General features: G+C 39.4%; 1 long non-coding RNA gene across 1 annotated transcript; it reads right to left on the reverse strand.

Moving 5' to 3' along the window:
• Window positions 1–7,036: 7,036 nt before the first annotated feature.
• On the reverse strand, window positions 7,037–17,728 carry LOC125691588 (uncharacterized). The gene is made up of 5 exons (XR_007376171.1): window positions 15,988–17,728; window positions 15,810–15,879; window positions 13,342–13,409; window positions 8,682–8,760; window positions 7,037–7,592 (listed from the first exon to the last, which is right to left on the reverse strand). It is a non-coding gene; the product is annotated as an uncharacterized LOC125691588 (long non-coding RNA).
• Window positions 17,729–18,490: the final 762 nt, after the last annotated feature.

Below are 18,490 nucleotides of genomic sequence, written 5' to 3' on the forward strand. Positions count from 1 at the left end.
ATACAGTGAGTAAAGAATCACTTTTACTGTAGACTGTCAGACATAAAAATAGAACCAAATGAAACTAACATAACGTTTCTAATAAAATAATCCAAATTAATACCATTTCAAATGTTTATATAACAATAGAACTGCGTGATCATGAGACGAAGAAAAGTCATAGGATTAAAAAAAGTCCTGAAAACAGGAAAATGAATCTACATCACAAAAAAAAAAAATGATTGAGGCGATTTAAAAAACACATCGGAGATGATTTGTTCCATATGCATTTTATTTGCCACTAAGCACTCTATCAACACCATGTGGTAACATCAAACTGCTGCAGGATTATGACTTAACTCTGCTAGATGCTTACAGCTCTTACAGCTCTGCAAGATATTTAGAATGAAAAGCAGTCTTTCTCATCACATAGTCTTGCTCCTTGGCCAGGTAGTAAAGGCCTGGAAGCTTCTGATGTAGGGTCAGGATTTTCTTGTTAAGAGATTGCTGGGACCGAAGTATTTTCCAATTCTAATTAGGAATGTTGAGGCTAGATTTGATAAGTAACAGGGCTACACCCAGTATTTATTCTTATTGAAGACAGCAACAACTGAACCCTATGCTTAGCAGGAAAAGTATACATGCATATTTAGATCTTTCTACACCCTACCTTGTGTTCTGTTACCTGGGAACCTTGCTGTCATAAAGCAACAACTCAGGGCCCAAGTTAGTATGAATCACTTGAAATAACATACCGAAAGTGAAACACATCAGCACTGAGCTTCTCTGCAGTATAAAGCCCTCAAGATAGGTACAGCACAGTAATTATTCACAACATCTTTTAAATCATGTGCAGCTCCAGCTAATTTTCACAGTGGTCTGAATTGATGTCTGCAAAAAAAATAATATCAGACATGTCAGTTTAAAAATTAAGAATGGTTCCTCTCCTCTACCCCTCCTTCCTCCCATCCAAATTACAGAGTCTTTAGACAGGATTATGAAGCTTTAGCCAAGTTAGTAATTAAAAATAGTTCTTCACCTCTCTGTCTCTTTCCTATCACCCAAGTTACAGAGTCTTTGGACAGGACTATAAAGCTTGAGCTAAGTCTTCTTCCTACACGCTATTACCAGTACAAGGGCTTCCAAGGGCAAACCATAGTTGATGGAAAGCTGGCCAAAATAGGAAAAGCAGGTGGACAGCACTTTTTCTACTGCAAGTCAAGTAAGACATGAATTGTGGTCATAGAAACAAATGATGACATAAGCAGTGTTTTATCCAGTTTCCTTTTAGTGGAAGTTAAGATATCAACTGATCCATGTATTTATTAAAGTAGAAACATTTCCTTTTGATCATTCAGCACTCTCTTGCAAGGATATAGTAAAAGGAATTCATTTTTTAATACCATATTCAAAACAAGCATCTTTGAGCTTGTAACCACCAAGACCCATTGGATCACGAGCTCTCTCTTACCATAAAAAAGACTTATTAGCCAAAGTTAAGTAATTCCTACCTTGATTCCCTCAAAGTGTGATTGGCCACACCTGCTGAATTTTAGTGCTAAATATGACTTGTCTTCATGTCAGATTGTGGAGCTAAAATAGCTAAGAACTCCGGAATCCAAGGACAGGACTCTTGATATATTGCTGAATGAAATATTTACTAAAGACCAGAGCCCGTAGGGTATCAAGCTAGGGTTTCCAATTCCTGTCAGACTGCTCAGCAGTGCAGGAATGACACTTCTTTTTTTAACACTTCACATATCTGCCTGTAACGTGTTACCTAGCAGATGTATGCAGTAGACTTTGTTAATAAGGTACAAAGGCTACTTCTCCACACAGACCAAGGATGAAAGTATACTTACTTACCTCTGATTATTTATTTTTTTTTTTTCGGTGCCAGTCATACCTTTGTTTATTAAACACAGCAGCTCTTGTAAATACAAAGATCAGAGTGAGGGCTCCAGGGCTCCAGATGCAGGCATTTTACTAGCTTCTAAAAAGGCTACATAAGAACTTCACTGAAGAAGCCAACAATTACAGAGGAGGACTGCAGGGCCTTTCTGAAATAGTCCTGAGCCATGAGGGAGGAGAGAGCCCTTCAGCAAGAGAGAAGCACAGAGGGAGAGCAGTCATAGCAGCTCTTCGTTTAACAGTTTCTTAGTCTCCCTGCCTCCTGAAAATCCCTTAATTAATAAAGCCGGGGAAAATTTAAGCAAATTAGAGAGCTACAGTCAATCTTCCCACCCCTAGGCTCTAACCCTTTTTCTCTTTGGTCAGCTGGTTACTCAGGTGAAAGGAGATACTTGTCATTACATGTAAAACCTGAGTACTCCTCCACTCAGCAGAACTCTCTCTGTGTTCAGATCAGGGTTAAGTTTTGACCAGAAAATCTCAGTGTCTGACCCTGACCAGAAGCCAAACATTCCGCTTGGAAAAACAGCTATCAGAATCGCTCTTGATTTGCTTGTGTCGCCATGTGTCAGCTACCAACATCCTTCACTCAAAAGAAAAGAAAGCACTCAGATCCTATGCAAAATTACTAGAATAAATGTTTCTGCATGGCACTCAGGGCCTTTCCTGCAGCACAAGCCCAGCCCAGCCAGAAGCCCTGGCTGGAGAGGGTTCCCCTGGAGCATCCCTTAGGTCTCACAACAAGATCCACAGCACAGTGATCTCAGCAAGCATTCTCCTGCCTTTCAGCAGCACTTCCGCTGATACTGAAAAATCAAGAATCACTCCAAGGAGTAAAAAAGCCTCCATTTAACTGCCACTACAGAGTTGGTGGTATTTACTGGTTTAAACATTAAGCTATAAAGATAGAGAACCATAAACATCTGCTGGAAATACTACACTGGAGTTTCATTTTAAGTAACTGTTGTTTGGCTGTATTCAATTAAGAAGATTAAAATTGCTTCTTAGTAGTTACTCCCCATCATTTCCAATGCCTTTGTCCCTCATTCAAGACCAGAGAAGTAGCAACCGCATTGACAGTAATGCTTTCACAGTTTGTATGGAACAGAATGCTTTCATATAAGGAAGAAAGGAGTTATGCATGAACAAAATAGTAAAGGCACAAGGGAAAGGAAGAGGAAAGCAAGTTAGCAGAGCATTTCAAATGCATTAATAAATCATAAATTTACACTGAAGTGTCACTGTAGCAAGTTTCCCTTATGCTGGTCACTGAATGACAGCATAAACTTCGCTTGTGAATATGCGCAAGGCTAAAACATGCTGCCATGTTTGCACAGCACTTCTAAGAAAAAAGCTGCTTGGAGCATATATTATCATCAGTTTTTAGCACTACGAGTCTTGTCACATGGCGTCTAACACAGCCTGTCTTAGTTCAGCATGGAGTACCGCAGAAAGGCAAACGGAATACCACAAAAGTACAATATACGCTTCAGATCTCATTCAGAGTCCCTAAAAATATAAAATCCAGAAAAAAACGGATTCCTATTACGTTGAAAATGGAACAACTTCATGCTCTACTGACTTCTTCATGCAGCGGATCTTGGGGAGAAGATTTAAGATGATGCCATGCAGAGATGCAAGGAAATATTTTTTGAAGTGGAAGAATCAGATGAACCATGAATCACCAATGCTACTGCTCCATGTGCGCATGCTCTCATTGCTATTTTTACATCACTGACCACCAGCATACTGCCCTTGCCCAAGGATCTCAAGCACTGTTTTCTAAGACTTTAAACAGAGAACAATCAAAAGAGAAATCGGCATAATGGCTGCAGTACTTTCTGACTTTTTCTACTCTGAGCTGCAACTTTCCATCTAAATCACTATTCCATCCTCAAATTCCAAGTTTAAAGCCAAAAACTACTTTGATTGATGGATGAAAGTAAGAGTCAGTATGAACGCACGTGAATCAGACATAAGCAAGCTACTAAAGACACTGAAAATCTCATCTAGTTTTGCTTCCACAATAAAGATTCAACTATGCCAAAAGAAAACACTGTAATTTGATGTTGTTTTATAGATAACTCTCTTAGGAAGACACATTTTAAATCGTGTATTCTCATGCATGCTGCTGCTACATTTCAAGATTGTACTGCTACACATCTAGCTTGTGATGGTGCTAAATTCAACAAGATTCAAAAAACACATTTTAATGAGAGCAAATACTTAAAAACTTGTTTTTTTTTTTTTAAATGTGCTGCCCTTCGTACTACAGTAAGCATTTGGATCTGAGTCATTTAGACATAGTTTTCTTGAGCTTTCTGAAACAGCACAAGTCAAAATTAAAAAAAGATAAGACAAAATTACAGTAGGCAGCAGAACTTCACCCTCTCAACTTCTCCTTTTTCACCTCAACTATCTTACCAGATGTTTTATAGCCACAGGATCAGAACAATTTCTGTTAGAAATGGCTACCAGAGATCATCTTGTCCACTGCAGAAACTATCACCAGCTGCAAAGTTACATTCAGCTTCAGAATCAGACTAAGTTACTCTAAGTCACATCCAACCTGGCATCCAGTTTCACTAAAGAGGGAAATCTAACTTCCATGGGAAAACTGATTTAGTGACTGATTGATTAATCCTTTTTTTTTTTTTTTAAATTGTACTTTATCTGAAATTTCCCTTTCACTCTAACTTCAGAGTTATCTCTTTCCCTTCTTAGTCTTCTCACTAAGCCTTCTTCATAGTGATCTATAGTTTAAAAAGGCTTAAAAAAATAGAATCCAAGTCTTTATCCTCTGGAGTCTTACTTTCTTTGACTGCATATACTCTCTTGGCTTCCTTCTACAGCTCTTGAGGCAAAAATTAGGTACTACACACCACCATCTCCATTGCTTTAGAAAACTGAGGAACTGCAATTAGTCCTTCTCACTTGCCTCCTAAAATAAGCATTTCAAGTGCATAATCTTTCAATTAAAGACTTCATACTGACATCTTCGCTCAGCCTGTTGCAAGACACATACCTGGTTGGCAAGGAAACTATTTTTCCTTTTTAATACTGAGATCTACACCATTTAGTACTCGTGTTTCAGCAAAGACTTGAAAAGCTATCTTAATCAGTCTGAAATTCCCATAAAGTTCTTGAAAGAAGTTAATGCCTCCTGCAGAATATGAGGATAAAAACTATTGAGAGAAGTTACTTCCTACACAGACCTCATAGAGCCCAAGGGAGAATTGCAGCAAAAAGAAAGAGCTGTTTTTAAGAGAAAACATCACTGAAGCAGTATTTCATATAAGTGACCTAACAGGTAAGAGTGGGTAATAACATCTCAGACATTACTGTGTCAAAGAAGCACTTAGATAAGTAAGGGAGACTCTAGGAAAAGTCATAGTGCAAAGATATGTGGGACAAACCTTGCGCTCCATCACTGATCTCTGATCTTTGTCAACTGTTTTGAATAGCAGCGACAGCCAAATGAGTGGTTTCCTCTACATTCTGAATTTATGTTCTTTATTTCTGTTGCATGTTTGGTTTGATTTTTCTGCAGGTTAGAAAAAACAAACTAATGGTGTTAACAGTTCGGCATGACAGTTGAGATAAGCCATTACACTTGGTGAAATAATTAGCCTGAAAATAAAGAACCTAGCTCAAGAATGTGCTAAATGGAACAACCATCCAGCACAGTGAATAGGAGAAGGATTTTGCAGTTACAGTGGAAGAAACAATGAATCAAATCAACCCACAGCGCACATGCAATAAAGAAGCGGGCAAATAAGATGCTATGTTTGTACATACTGTGTAGTGTGAGCAGAATAAAAACAAGAGAGGTTACAGGATTTACTGTACGAGTCCCTCTGCCTGTTGTATGGTACACTGTGACTTCTGAGAGCTACTAAAGCAATAAAAATAATACCAGGTCTTGACATTATAGGGCAACTGCTGTGGAGTCAGAGATGCAGCTGCATGAAAGAGGACTTCAGTGTGGCCTACCAGAACTGAAAACTGTGCAACGGACTAGTAAAACCAACAGAAATAAAGTTTTAATGCTAGCAAGACATTTACAAGTTAAGGAAGATAGCTCCTGCTAGCCTACTCTTTGTTTGACTAATGATTTCAGACAGCTATTTCATCCTAACACCAGCATTCGTATAGAATAAAAGACCGAAATTAAGTGAAACAAAAACAAAATGAATTAAATCAGTGCTAGTGATGGTTTGATTATTTTCTTAAGAAGCTAGAAAACAGACACAATGAAAAGGTAACCTGCACATACAGACCTCTGTATCTAATGCTTCTTGGGGCAGCACTGAAAAAGCTCAATTTCATAGTCACACTCAGCCAAGCAGGCAGATTCGTTGAGACAATGGTGATACTTGAACAAAATATGGCTTTGTGCTTTCTGTTCAACCTCCTGTAGGTTTTTTTTTCAAGCCTATTTGGGAATGTATAACCAAGATGTTATAATTGCAATATACTCAAAAGAGTAAGGCAAAGCTGTATAACCAAGATATTATAATTGCAATATAATCAAAAGAGTGAGGCAAAGCAAACAAGGATCACAAACGAGAATAAGTAGAAGAGCTTACCCTTGGGTTGAGCTCACTAGAAGATATCAAAGAGGAGGATCTCCAGAAGAGATCCTTCCCCTCTGGTAGCCAGCTCTTAAATAGGTCTAGGAGGGCTGGAGCCTGGCTCCACCCCTTCCAGCAGCACAGGTGAATTGCCTTCACCTGTGCTCCTGTGGCTGACTCATGGCTCACCTCAGGTGATCAATCAGAGGTTCAGGCCGTGACTCAGCAGTTCCCATACAGGGAAGCAGTATTTTCCTCCCAAAAGCAGTAGAAACACTCCAGCCCACCTCATCAGGATCACACAGCACTGTTCTTGCCTCCACCTTGTTTGCAGGGACAACTGGAATGTGCTTCACATGCGCATTCCTGGTCTGAACAAACACATTGCCTGTGCTCGTATGGATGTAGCCAGAGTATCTAAACAAGCTCCTATTAGGTGGTACAGCTCCATCTACTGATGCTGATATTCCCCATGTAACAAACGACTCTGCAGCCTGAGTTCAAGCAAATACTTTCGTTACCATGTGAATGCCAGTGTCGTTAGAAGACATTCAAGGACAGAAACAGCAGGAGCAAGCAGGGACATATGCTAAGAAGCCTTAAGAGTTATAGAACAGGTTAATGCCACTGACAAGAGAGGATGCTCAGAGCTTTAGCAGCACAGCACCAAAAAATTCTGAGTAGTCCTCATCAAAGGCAGAAATCCATCTGTTAAGACTCACTCAAAGTCACACCAGGGATGAATCTGACCTCTGGTGGAAACAGAACATAAGCAAATGACATTAAGGGAAAAGTTTTTAATTAAGTAACACAACTTGGGTTACGTTATTTTTATTATATTACTTTATTTTAGTTATGTACGGCTTTTTCTTCATTCAGTGTTATTACAGTAGTATTCCCTAAGTTATATAAGATTTTATTAACACTTTGTCTTACTTGACGGTTTTATTCATGCATGAACTCAAGAGATTTTATAATTGTATTTTCCATTACTAATATATTCCTATACGAACACTGGAGTAAGGGGGTTATAACAGTATAATTAAAAGAAAAGGAATTTAATTTCTTTCTATAGTGCAGAGGTGATCCAGCTTCCAGCAAGTAATGAAGAGCATCACAACTCAGTACCTAAAAAAAGGAGGAATATTTCTCCAGTGGTCTGCTAAGCCCCACGCACCAGATGACCATCACAAAAGAGAATGAACCTCCAGTGATTTTGGCAATGACGCTGAGGTCCAACAGTATTCCCTGGGGAATGACATTCAGCTGCTCTTAGGAGCCACATGAAAACCCCAAATTATTTGTAACCTCCTCCAACCCCCTCTCACACATACCGCATCAGATGTTGGGAACTACAGATACTAACTTCACAGTATAGAAGTTTCTATCTTCAGACCTTCTGTGCTGGAGCACTCATTAGAAGAGATGGGACTACCATTTTTAACAGTCCCACATTTTTAGCACAGCCGCAAGCAAGCAGCCAGCTAACTGAACAAATCAAGGTATTGCAAAAGGAAGAGACCCGAGAAGTGACAACTTTCAGTTTCCTTCCCCAGGTGGAATTACACTGACATTTATGCTTGGCTATAAGGATGGAAGCAGAAACCATGCCGTGTGCCTTAGCTTTGGCTATGGCTTTTCCTTAGCTGAGCAGAGACACAAGTAGACCCTATGCTGAGAAGCCCCAGACATACTGGGAAACACTAAGAACAGTCTTGAAAATGCTCAGGGATTTGCTTCATTCACCCATCCCACAAAACATTGCATATACTCTAGTTAAGACTGCCAGAACCTCGTTTAACATTTTCCATTAATCTATAGCATCTTCATCTATTCTTCAGAAAGCAATCATTCCAGTCTGTGTAATTTGTTATGGGAGGAAGGGAGGCCTCTTTTTCCACTTGAGGAAATTAGGAGGTATGGAGAATCCTCACCCCAGACTGACACTGGGATAGAAAAATGTCTCAGCCTGACAAATTCAATGTCATTAGTGCTTCAGATAAAGAAGCTTTCATCACCAAGGCATGTTTTTGCCAGCTGCTTGCTCATTAGACTTCAGAGGAAAGCAAAGCAAACTGAAGAGACAGACACAAAAAGCAGTGTTTTTCCACAGCTTCGCAGTGGCAGCAACATACAGCCTGACCACAGAACTACCCACACCACCAGCTGCAGGCAGCCACCTCCAGCCACAGAGTTTACAAACCAGCACTGTGGTACCTCTTGCTCTGCAACTTGAAAATCCACGACCACCTTTCAGATGCTGTTCCTGACAATGTTATTTTCCTACTGAACAGACCTGCAATGAAAAGTCCTAGATTACTAGGCCGGCTCCACTGTTCCTCAGCCCCATTGAAATAACTGCAGTTTTGCACTGGTTCCTACTGCAGCCTACATGCCCTGCATCAAAACAAGAGGAGCTAATGAACTGAAAAAGGTCATAGTTCCATGGGTACAGGGAGAGGATGGCAGGAAGTATGCCATTAAGTAACGAGTTGATACATTATAGTAGCTCATGTCTGCATTTATTCCTCCTCAGACAGGCAAGTACCTCCATTAGTAAAAAGCTCACTGAATGCATTAAATACTGGAAATAAAGTACAAATATTATTTTCAGATGGCAGTGGCTTTCCTGCTAAAAAACTTTATGACTATTACAATTTCTAATTCTCACACTTCATCTGAGCTAAATTATCATGAGTCTCAAGACCTCATAAAATTGGAGGAATTCGCAGCCTCAAAAATGTGTTTTACATGTCTAGACAAATCTGATTATCATCATGCCCTTCTGAAGTATGCTATATATTCCTGGCATGTCAGATTTTACATAGCATTACCATTAAATAAGGCCTAAGTTCAGCTGACAAATCAGAATAATGACTAGGATTAATCTGTTAATTTGAGATTTAAGTAACTAATTATGTTAATGACAAGCAAGATAAGGTATTTTAACAACAGCATAAGGGGTTTCTTCGACCCCCCAAATATGCACTTCATGTTTAATACCTATTTTTAGAACTATCTTCAGTAAAACACACCAGATTATTTTTCAGTATATTTCAGTATAACACATCAGAAACATAAGATAGAAAAGGAACAGTTTTCACAGCAGAGTTTGCTTCACTGGTAGTCGAGTATTTTGAGATTAAATTCATTTTCTTCCAAGCTAAAAGTAATTGGGGGTACTAAACTCACAGTAAAGGTTCAGTCCCGGAATCTACAGATTTTAAAATTTAACATTAATAGAGAAGCCTGGAGACATTAAAGGGAAAAGTGGCTCTAATTCTGCTTCCTGAAGATGCTATGCATTTTGCTAGTGGATACTGCAAGCAAGACAGACCTTACTCAATACATCCAGTTAGAAACTCAGGTTTTCACTTGCTTTTTCTGTTTTGCATCTAAAACAAGGAGTTTGGGTGTCTTGGGTTCTTACTGTCAACTCCAAAAGCTGAAGACGACTTCATAATTATTATAATATCTGTTTGGGCTTGTTGAGTAAGCAGGTTATTTCTATTACTCCAGACACAGAAAAGGAATTGTGAAGCCTGCATATGAATTGCATCAATTTACATTACAACGTGCTGAAACAGGGCACCTTGTCTGCACATAGGGTGGCATGGGCAGTTAACCATGAGGTGAGACACTTCAGTCCTTTGTGCAGCATTGGCAAAACAAATGCATGAGCCTTAATCACACTCGGCAGCACAGCTAGGCTAAGGCAGACTAGAGTCTTCATAGTAGTAGCCCTTAGCACTTGTCATAATCAAGATACCATTGTGAGCGTGCTGTTCTTTTACTAATATCCTGCTCAGAAATGAGATTACAGAGTGCGGAAGCTGAACAAAGGCAAGCCCAAAGGTGATCTGGACAGATTTTGTTTTCTCAGGCAGAGATACCTGGATCTCAACCAGCAACAGGAGAATGAGAAGCAGCGTGAGGTAAGCTGAGTGAAGGGAAAGGCACAGCAGCCACTTAGAGAAGAGGGCAGGCTGTAACAGGCAGTTAGAGACTTGCATCTCACTCAAACAGCTCAGACCAGGATCCAATTCTGTTAGCTGAAAGCTCCTGCCAGTGGTACTCTCATTGTCTAGATAAATATGAGGCACAAAGCCATACCAGAAGCATCATAAATCATAATTCTCAGTTACCTAAAGCTTGGAGGGCTTAATTATTGTGATAATGTTCACAGAAAACAACAATTGGATGTACATTTCTTGTCTGCAATAAGAACCTGTGCCACGTCATCCAGCAAGCAGAAAGGACAATGGTAAACCACCAGCACATCACATACTCTCATGCTCTACAGCATCTCATGACTTAGCAATGCTGATTATTTCCATTGTGATTTAAGTGTTACTGGCACTATAATAATTATATTTTCCCCACCTTAACTACCAAAATTAAGCAAAAAGCACTTTCATTTCACTCTTTCCAGATTAACAAGAACTCCTTTCATTTAAATATGCCTATCTATACTTATTTCCAATGTTATGCTGTTCCACTAAACTAAGCATCTTTTCATGGCATGTCCTCTGCTATCCTACTATAAGGACACAAGATTTAACACCAAGGCAAAACTCAGAAAAACACTTACATAATCTTATCAAGCTGATGTTTGTTTATCTCCAAGCCATACTGAGGCTTTTCTTAGCACTGCGGTGCCAAACAGTCCCTACATGAGGTTCCCTACTTACATGTTGCCAGAGACATCTACGTACATGGAACACTAACTTTTTTCCCCTACCATGGAAAGCTGGTGCATTATTACTCTGTCATTCCTGCAAATGTTTGCTGTAGAGCAAGCCATGCCCTAGAACTTACTGTATAAGCGTAACATGAAAAGAGTAATCCAGTTCTAGAACGCTGCCAAAGTATATATGAGCTGAGAGAGATGAGATAATGAACAGAGGAGTAAAAAGGATGCAATCGAAGCCAATAGAACAAGGAGGAATATCAGGAGGCCACGGAGATATTTGGTACCGCATAAGGAGGCAGAGAGTTGGCAAAAGAGAGTAAGATGGTTTTGCAAAGATTTATGAGAGCATGTGAAGTGTGTATTCATCAGAGAAAAATGTCAAGGCGCTTGCAAAAGACTGTTTTCAAAAGCACCAAACTCATTTTGTGCATCCTATTCTTTTTTAGTAGGACTGATACTCACAAAGCACTTGGAAAACATGGGGTATTGTTTTCTGGATCCACTTTTGAAATATATAACACAACGTAGACAAATAAATAGAATCAAATTGCTTTACAAGATCACGTCAAACATAATTCTGAGTGTCCTAAGTGCTGTAAAATCATTTTGTGGCCTTAGGTGCATCATTTAGACTGTCTGCAATGATATCTATTCCACAAGCAAACTGTGAGCTACAATTCTTAACTTGCAAGGATTTTAGGAGACAAACTTAAAATGGCCTGGTATTAAAGAAGGCCTTCTATTTTGAAAAGCACTGTTTTCTGTGAAGTATTGGTAGAGGGTGGGACTCACAAACATCTGACAGAGCACATTCAGGCAGGGATGCCTGGTTTGACAGCACAGCTTGAACACAGGTATGTCCAGTGCGTTAACCAACATATTTTGTAAGAGGGGGTAGCAGAACAAGATGAGCATCAGTCATGATTCAGTTGTGTGGCTTGGAAAGGGAGCTAATACTGATTGGAAACAAGAAACAGTAACAACAGTCAGGAAATTCGCTTCTACACTGCATTGCTCAAAGCATATTCTTCCCAATCAATTGCAGTGTGTTCAAAGTGTCAGAAAGACAGTACTTGCCTCTGATTAAGAGAAACCTGATACTGAAACCGGAACTAATGGAGACTGTGCCCAACTGTTCAAAGAACCAATTATTTTACACATTAACCTAAGCTTCCTTCAGCAGCAACTGTAAGTGAAGAATATGTCAGCTCCGGGTTTATGATAAAGACAAAACACCATCACTATTGAATTATCACAGGCTCCATCTGTGCCAAAATTTAAAAATGAGTCCAAATAACTATGAGCTTACACAGTTTCACATTTCAGAGTATGTATCTTACCCATATTGTTTTGTATATTCAAATACTTGAACTGAATTCAATAAGCAAGATGACTCACAATGTAACAGGTAAATGAAAAAGCAGCTGAGCAAACTCTTAAAAAAACCAATGAAACACATAGACATTTCTGGCTGAGTATAGAAACTAATTGCATTTACTACATTACTATATTACTTCTGTATTACTGTACTGTGTATTGGGGCTAAATTAGTCCTTACTGTGTGCTCACTTACATGTTTAAGGATGTCTGTTCAAGATCAACATAATGCACTTGTTATGTAGCTCCAATTTTGGAAGACCTATGCTCGTGGGACTGCACCTGACTAGTACCATTAAACATGCTTATATATTGCACAAAATACTCTTTTTTTCCATGCCTAGGGCTGCCACATTCCTTGTACATTGTCGTGCACATGGTATATGCTGAGTAACTTCAGCCAGCCAGCTATAGTATTTTGAGATTCCTTGAGCTGTAATTTAGACTCCTTAACTCAGTATTGCAAGGAAATGAGGTGTATCTAATCACATTCAATCTGTACCTTTACAGTTTTAACGAATTTTCCCCCCCACTCCCATTTCTATGGGGACACGTACTTGTTAACTCCAACATGGCTTCTGCCACTCCACGCTTTTCTTTGCTCCAAAATCCAAACTAACCTGACTGGAAAGACCTTGTTCAGGCAATGAAGGACCTATCTACCCCACAGCAATCTGTAGTGTACAGATGATAGTTGAACTGCTGGCAACCCAACTGCAGTGTCAGAAGCTGCACCAGCTCAGCTGTGCCCCTACTAACAAAAAAACTGCACTGCAAGCTTTATGAACAGGGTATGAGCAGACATACCTGCTGAGGCTGGAACTAAGCTGGTTTTCTCCATCATGCAACGTAGGTTAGATGCAGTCAAAACAATGCTAGAACATCAAAGGAATCTTTGTTAGACATTTCTGATGCAGAATTTTACTGAAAATTTTAGAGTATCGTGAACACCACAAAAGAAATACTAAGTTATGTCTTATCAGACTCTTAAAATTGAATGATTATTCAAGACTTGCTCCACAGCAGTAAGCAACCAGCTGATAGAAAAGAGTTAAAAAACATAAGGGAGCTTTGTATCTGGTTCAGAACCACTATATGTAGTTCTGGTTAACACAGAAAGATAAAATTGAGACATGAAGCCTTAAAGTCAAGAAATACTTACCTGAACAAAGATTAAACAAAAAGATGCTATGAGAAGTATGGGACTACTTTATTACTTAAGAACCTTGGATTTTTAAGGGCACAAGCAGAAAAAAAAAAATCACAATCATTACTGGAGATAAAGCTGTCAGAGCCAGAATAAACAATGCTTAGTCTTTAGCAAAATATTTCAAACAAAGTCATACAGTCCATGAAATGTTCGAATGCTGGTAGTAATGACAGTAGTACAGAAGTGAGAGAAAATTCTGACTACATGTATGGGGCAAGAAAATAAGTCTTAAGAAAAGAACAAGAAGGCATTTGGTTATGAAGTGGCCCTCTATTCTCTCTCTCTCTATATATAAATAAATATTTATTTACTACTCATATTAGATACGCATTTACATAAAATAGAGCACCAGGAGCTCAGTTCGAGATAAAAAACTGTGCATGGATCTTGCATGCTGGAGCAAACACAATGCAAAACAAGATGAAAAATAATACACAAACCAAGGTGTAGCAGACTGTAAATTACTTAGGAGTCACCTGCACCTGTCAGTAGATCTGACAACTCACAGGCAATGCTGACCACTTTGAACAGCACAGTAGTCCCCCAGGAAAATAATGAAATGTATTTGTGCCACATGTCCAAGGAATTACTGAAATATTTTCTGTTGTTGTCACTTCAGAGCCAAGGATTTTTTTTACAAGCCAAAATGCTGAGTTAGTAGATGAAGTCTTACAACTGTACATGAGAAACTACCAAATGTAAGCAGAGAGGCTTCATTCCTTGTGGAATGTATATATATCTTCCAATAGTAGCAAATCCTCAGGCTCAAACAAGATGAAGCACCTATTTTGAAGCATACCTCACTAAAGCCAATGGGCTTACAACATCAGGGATAAACTTCTTGTTTCATGAAACTTAACTTACTGCTTTTTTTCTTTGTTTCTCTACAAATGTTTCTTTTTAGTGATAATCTGTATTTGGTTATTTCTCAGTTATTCCTTAAAATGTTGCCTATAAAGTCTATATCCAAAAGAACACAAGTATCTTCGATATTTACTAAGCACGTATTCTTGGACAAATAGCTTTCTTCTATAGGTACCCTTTATACACATGGATAAGATGAAGAGAAGGAAACAACAGAAACCTTTAAGTTTGAAAGGTGGTTTCCATTCCTCATTCAAGAAACTGCAATAAAAACATGAGATTTATGATTTATTTGCTCCTCCATTAAGCAGAAGACATTGTAAGTGTCAGCCAATGTCTGTAAGAGTTTCAGTATTGGTTGTGCCTAGTGGCTCATTAAAACCTGATAAAAAAACCAACACTCTATCTTAAAGCTAAACCTGCTGCTGTTAAAAATGAAGTATGTTGTCATATTCTTTTAAATTAGAGTATGTATTTGGGTGCACGCACAACAGTGAAAATTATGAAAATATCACACTGGAAAAACTGTTAGGGCATTCGCGTATAACACACAGTGAAGTACAATGCTTCCTATTTTCCTTCACCTAGTGAATCTTCCTACAGAATGGTGTAATATTAGACACATCATTGGGAGCAGATACAATAAAGAATGCATTGTGCTCTGCCATAGCATCACAGCTGACTTCCACAGCCCATATTCCATTTGATTTCTGAGTCACAAATAACCTTGCAACCGATCTACTTTTATTATTCTGGCAGATAACTAAGCTGATGTACAACTCTATTTCTAAAAGCAGCCATTTCCTCAGCAGGAATCTCAACTTTATCAAACATCTCATTTACCAAAGGAAGTTCTTTTTATTTATGCAAACCTTTTTTTTTTTTTTTTTTTTTTAAGATCAATCTGTACTTGGAAAAAAACTTGAACATTTTGTTTCTTTTTCTTGGAGATAGTATGTACCACTGCATATGAATTCCTACATAACACCACATTTTCATAAGAACACACTCAAACTGTATCTGTATTGGAAATACATACATGCTAAATAGGCATTAGCACAAGAAAAAAAGCTGAAGAACTACACAAATTAAAGGTTTTTTTTTTGCATAACTTAGTTTGATTCTTTGCATTTAAGCATATAGCCTTACACATCCTAAATATAACACAGTTGACATGGACTTAAAAATCTAGGACACTTACTGCAAACATTCCACACTGGGGAAAAAAAAAAAAATAAAAAAAAATATCCAGAGGTCCCTGAAGTTCACTTCTTAGATTGCCAACATGCAAACAATAAATATAAAGATGTTATAATTACAACAAAAACAAAAGAGCTTTACAAAGCAAATTACAATAACAAAACAAATAGAACACTAACCAACACCCACAACACACTACAAAACCCCACAAGCAGAACCCCAAGAAAAAACACTACCTCAGGTTGCAGTCAGCTCTTAAATGGCTCTAGGAGAGGTGCAGCCAGGCTCCACCCCTTCCGGCAGCACAGGCGAATTGCCTTCAGCTGTGCTCCTCTGGCTGACACAGTGCTTGCCTCAGGTGGTCAATCAGAGGTTCAGGCCATGATGCAGCAGTTCCCATCCAGTTAAGGATTTGAAAATTGATGCACCATGAAACAGGAATTGTCTGTGTGTACATTGTGCCTGGGTAGTTGCTGTGAACGTCTAAATGCTTTTACACCCTTCCATCCTCTGTGGCATTAAATTCTAAATTTCACACAGATATACACAAAGAACAAAATCAAATGAGGGGTCAGTGCACAGCTAACTTTCCAGTTATCCAAATACAAATTCAACTGCTATTGGTACTCTCTTTAGAGAATATAATGAAACAAATATCAGGAGGAATGCAGCTGTCAATTGGGACTGCTAGCAGTCAGTTACTTGGCTGCAGCTAGAGGTACTGGCCTTTTTCAAGGTGGTTACTATTGGGGTCTTCTGAATTCCTACTGCTATCTCTGCAAGTGGCTATTTCAGCAGTAAAACCGTAACACAGAATAAATAATAAAGGCATGTCCAGTCAGATGTTGCTTCTTGACAGGGCGAACACATGTATTTTACATATGCAGAACTGAATCATAGCTGATTATATCCATGGGAGAGAAGACAGCTCTTCCAAATCAGAGCATCTCTTCTCAACAACAAATAACTGCATTGTGATAACAAGGTTTACTTTCAGTAAGATACTTTGGGCACATGCTGAGCTTTCTTGATTTTTGGATAATAAACCTTGCCCTCTTGTTTATTGCATGAATGTCACCTTTGGGATATGTGACAGTACACAATTACAACATGATGATTCAACATTCAGGCGTTTTTAATCAGCACTTAGAAAATTAAAATAATTAATACTTGGTAAACATTATCTAATTGAACATTGGAGTGCCCTCCAGAACCTAGTTACTACTAAGCACACTTCACCGATACCAACCCTGCAGCTGACCAGGCTGACTGCTGCCACAGGTGGAGTTGGTATCAGAGCCATTATTAGCACTCAGAGGTTCCTGACTCACGGTGCAGTTTCATGTTACAGTAAAACCAATCTAACAGCACGCTAACAGAGGAGAGAGGCCAGTCCACCAACTCCGTTGTACTCCCGCTGCCCATTTAAAACTAGATTGAGCAGACTTGCAGACACACAGCCACTAGCTCAGCACCAGATGCCTTAAACCTACTGCAGGTGTATGCAGATCCTTCCTCTCAGGGACACTAAATTCACTGTACCTGCAATGTGACTATCACTATACACCAGCAGCAAGTTCAACATGTTAGACTTGTTCACAGGGGTCGAATAAGGAATGGGCAGATGTTGTGTCAAGAGCCTCACCAACAGTCTTGAAGATGGTCCTGCAGGACCATCTTGTTTCTATTTGTCATAAACTCTGACATATCTGAGAAATTCAGAGCTACTAACAACCCCAAACTTTCTCCTATTCTCTCTGTGATCCTCCCCCGTCTCTTTGCAAACTTGTGCTTCTAGCATCCTGATTTCAGCCCTTCCCCTCTCACACTGGGTTTTGGCTGCAATCCTGAGCAGGCTTTTCTCCCATTCTGGCTTCAGAAGATACCATCAGTAATTGCAAAGGGAGAATGGAAATGACATCGAATAACTAAACTTAAGGAAAAAAAAAAAATCCTGGTACAATTAATGCAGACAAAGCATTGTGCTCCAGAGGTGTATAAGCTATATAACTTGTAACCAGCCACTTGTTCAAGATTAACTTTTTACAGGCATTAACTACAAAGTCCTATGGGGGGGGGGGTGGGGGGGTGGAATGATGTAACTCCAATACACACAAGGGTAAAAGATGAAATACACACAAAGGTAATTAAGATACTGGTAGTAATAGTCTCTGACCTTTGTAACTACCTCAGAGAAAGATCTTGATCAACACAACTTGCACTGGAACGTAATGACTTCTGGAAGCGATCTCACCCGTTTGTGCAGCAAGCAAAGCACGGCAGCACGGAGGTGAAAGGGAACGATTATCTGAGCACTGTAACTGAACACTGGAACGTATAGGTGGGGAATTTAATTTTCAGCACGTTGGTTTCGCACTGTGTTTTTCTGACTGCTGTGGTGCTGAAGCTGCGGTGCCTTACAGCTGGCTCTGCAGTTTGTGCCGGTTTATGTTACTCCCTGAAGTTCACAGCCCGAAGGCCGGTTTCGATTCTGCACCTGTTATGCAGCAAATGACACCAAGGATCGGATCGGCTCGTTCTCCAGACTTTATTGACGTTGATTTGCAAGTATTGCCCAAGCGCCCAACAGCGAGCTGCGCGCATCGAGCAACGGGGAGCCTACGTGACCGCGGGCTGCGGCTCTATTCCAGCCTCGCGACCTTTACCTTCACAGACACTGGG

Source organism: Lagopus muta, chromosome 4 (genome assembly GCF_023343835.1).
Source record: "Lagopus muta isolate bLagMut1 chromosome 4, bLagMut1 primary, whole genome shotgun sequence".
NCBI lineage: Eukaryota > Metazoa > Chordata > Aves > Galliformes > Phasianidae > Lagopus > Lagopus muta.